The sequence below is a fragment of the Mandrillus leucophaeus genome, unplaced genomic scaffold (assembly GCF_000951045.1).
Source record: "Mandrillus leucophaeus isolate KB7577 unplaced genomic scaffold, Mleu.le_1.0 Scaffold310, whole genome shotgun sequence".
Taxonomy (NCBI): Eukaryota; Metazoa; Chordata; class Mammalia; order Primates; family Cercopithecidae; genus Mandrillus; species Mandrillus leucophaeus.
The window spans coordinates 936,413-939,804 of record NW_012103255.1 but is presented as its reverse complement, the minus strand read 5'-3'; the positions used below and the strand labels follow the sequence as shown (position 1 = coordinate 939,804).

The following is a 3,392-nucleotide window of genomic DNA, read 5'->3' as shown; positions in this document are numbered from 1 at the left end:
GGAGGAGGGGCGGGCAGGGGAGGCGAGGAGGCTAGGGGTGCAGGAAAGAGCGAAGCGCGCTCCTCTGCCCCGGCAGATCTGCTCAGAGCTGTGTGTTCGCTCACTTGTGGGTCTGCGTGGAGCTTTGTAAGCCTGTCCGGGTGGTGGGCTTGCGTCCCTGGGCGCAGTCGCGTGCGGGAGAAGGGAAGAACTCGCAAGTGCGAGTCTGCGAACGCGGGGGTACGGGACCCGGCTTTGCTGCTCCGCGCGCGGACCTTGCAGGGTGCGAGGTTGTTGACATGCCCCGCACCTTTCTGAGCCTCGCATGCCCAGGCTGGGGCGCCCGCGTTCCCACCCTCTCCTCCTCCCCCATCCCCTTCCCGGACTCTGCGCTCTACTGCCCCTCCCCACACACATGCGGCTGTTTGTTTTTGTTGGGTTTGTCAATGTTGTCTTTGTTCTGGAGATTGTGTCATCGCCTAGATGCCGGGAATAAAGTGCAACGCTGTGTGTGATCGAGTGTGTAACGTGTGCGGCCGGGGCTAAGGGCGCCTCTGTCCATCCCATCAGTGCCTGCGCGCAGGAGCGACACGCGGGACCCTGGGCTCGAGAGGGGTCCGTTCTTATTTTAGATACGTTAAAGGGCACTGATGACCTGAGTATGTGTGACAACACACGCGTACACCGTGCAAACGGGCTCTTGAATATGGACTGTGAGAATCTGGGCATGAAGGGTGACTTAAACTGTAACCACACATGAAATACGTGTGATGGCGCGCTAGTGTGAAAGCATTTGTGAGTAGTATCACAGCCGCGTGTGTGAAAGCGTGTGAAACTCTTTGACAGACGTATGCTAATGTTTGTGAACAGCGTGTGAAGAGGAGGGGAGACGCGTACCGGCGTGCAGCGGGGGTGGGGTGGAGCGGAGGGGTGTTTGTGCGCAGTCCTCAGGCTGCACAGCTGGGGCTGGCCCAGTCTGAGATGGGGCTCCCAGTCAGTCGGGCCCCAGTACCCGGCTCGGCCCCCTCCCCCTCGCTGTGTAAACAAACCCGCTGGAATTTGCCTCTCGGGGCTTTTCTCCCCGCCAGGATCTGCTGCCGTCTGGAGAGGGCTTGGCGGGCGGGTGTCAGCTCCTGGGGTGGAGAGGGCGGGCAGGTGTTTGATTAGGCGTGCACGAGTGAGCCTGGAGTGGGAGAGCCGAATGTTGTGTGTCTGCGTGCGTTTGGTGGTTTACGTGAGTGGTTGTGTGGCTGTGTGAGAGCCGGGTTGGTGCTGTGTGTGTGCGCATCCCTGGCCGGCCCTTCCCCGCGGCTGCGCATCGCGGGAAGCCACCGACCCGGGGCCCCTGGCCAGCTCCAGCCCAGCTTACCCGGTTCCCAGGCCGTTTCATCCTCCTATTTTACGGCCAGGCCTGCTACAGCCCCTGTAATTACGCGGGGCCCGGACGCCGCAGCAAGTCTGGCTCTGACCCCGCCGGGGAGGAGCCTGGAGCTGGGGAGGGCCCAGCCGGCTCTCCACTGCACCACCACGTGCGCTCAGGCCGCTGGAGGCCCTATTCGCTGCGCTTACAATAAATACAGAGCACCAACGGCCTGTAACCCCGCGGCCGGGTCAAGGCCCGGTTTTGCGCACGGCCAGCGCCACCCACCTCTCCCTCGCGCACCTGCCCCAGGCGACGTGCCCAGCCAAGCGTTTGTCCGAGGTGCGGCCCGCTCCTCCCGCCCAGGACGAAGTCCACCAGACGACTGGTCCCAGGGCGGCACCTCACGCGCCTTTTGCTCACCTAGGAGGACACGTGGCCCTGGCGAGAGTACTGCATCCCAGTTCGGGCATTCCACAGAGTCAAAGCTCCAGGAGGACATGGGTTTTTGTTTTGTTCATTATCTTATTGCCAGCTCCTGGCACAGCATCTAGCACATACAGTAGATGATCAGTAAATATCTGTGGACTTGGTGAAATCACTCACTGTTCAGTGAAGGAACTTAACTTCTGCTGGACGTAACTGCTCCGAAAAGGAGCCAGCAGAGGGGTTGGAGAGGGGAGGGATGCTGGCAGCTCTTTACAGCGGGTGGCCCCGGTTGCCTCCTGGAGGAGACAGCTTTGGGCCGGATTCCCTGGTTTCTCTGACCGCTGGGACTGGGCGGGGACGTGTGAGGTCCCACGCTGCAGCTGCTTGGGCCAGGCAGGTTCGGGCTCGCTAGGCCCAGTCTGGCGGGGCCACGTCAGCTCTTGCCTGTGTCTAGGTCTGGAGCAAGCTGGGTGCAGAAGCGTGCAGGGAAATTCTGGGCACCGACAGGACCTGGAGCCCTCTTTCCCTGCTTTGGCGCTGTCCCCAGTATTCTCATCTCACTTCGGGCATTGATCCCATCACTCCTCTATCCACTCCCCTATCCACATGGGGGTCCATCCTCCCCCCTACTGGAGCAGCCCTAGACAGAGTGTTGTGATGAACTGGGTGTTGTGATGGGCACCGAGAGTGTAAGGATGGGTTTAAGATAAAATTACTACCTCGGGGAGCCTCCAGGCCAGTAGGGGATATTGACAAGCCACCAGGACAGCAAACTTGCTAAGTGCCCAAGCCCAGACTGCAGTCCTACCACTCACAGTCACACTGCCCTGACCCCTCTGGGAGCCCCTGCGGTGCCTGCTGTGCTGAGGGGAGAGTTGCAGGCACTGTGCCATTCAGAGACAACAGTAGGGACTTCTGTGCCTGGAGACTCGATCTGCTGACCAACTCTGGGGCCCCCTCCCAGTCCCTTCCTCATGCCAGCCCCCACCCTGCCCGGGTGGGTCTGCTCTCCATTCTTGCTTGGTGCTGCCTCTCACCTCAAAGTTGTGTGCCTGTGTTGGCTCCCAGCACATCACCTGCAGGCAAACATCTGCGCTTAGTGACGATAGCTGCCTGAGGTGTCTGTCTGTCTGTCTGCCTGTCTTCGTCTAGGAAATTCCTCCATGAGTCCTTTCTGGAAATTCCTGGGAGGGCTGAGGACTTGGGGGAGGCCCTGGCTGCCTGGAGGCAGCATTTCCACTTGGGAACAGGTGCAGATACTGGATTGCGCCTCCTTTGCTGGGTGCCCTGCGGTTTGGGGTGGGGAAGGCCAGAGCTGCAGGGCCCTGGGGCAAGTGAAACCTGGTTCAGCCCCAGAAGGTATCTCTGGGCAATGGGGCGAGGCAGCAGGGGGAGGAGCAGAACCTGGGCTGAGAGCAATCTCTGTCCTACTCCCTCAAGGTCATTTTGAAACATAAAGTATACCCTTCCCCACTTTATTAGTAATGTGCACACATTTTTCAGAAGTTGGAAAATAGGCCGGGCACGGTGCTCATGCCTGTAATCCCAGCACTTTGGGAGGCTGAGGCGGGTGGATCACTTGAGGTCAGGAATTCGAGACCAGCCTGGCCAACATGGTGAAACC

General features: G+C 60.1%; 1 protein-coding gene across 2 annotated transcripts in view; it reads right to left on the bottom strand.

The window, feature by feature from the left end:
• Positions 1-3,392, bottom strand: part of EFNA1 (ephrin-A1) — a 12,922-nt gene that overhangs the window by 7,159 nt on the left and 2,371 nt on the right. The window lies entirely within an intron of this gene.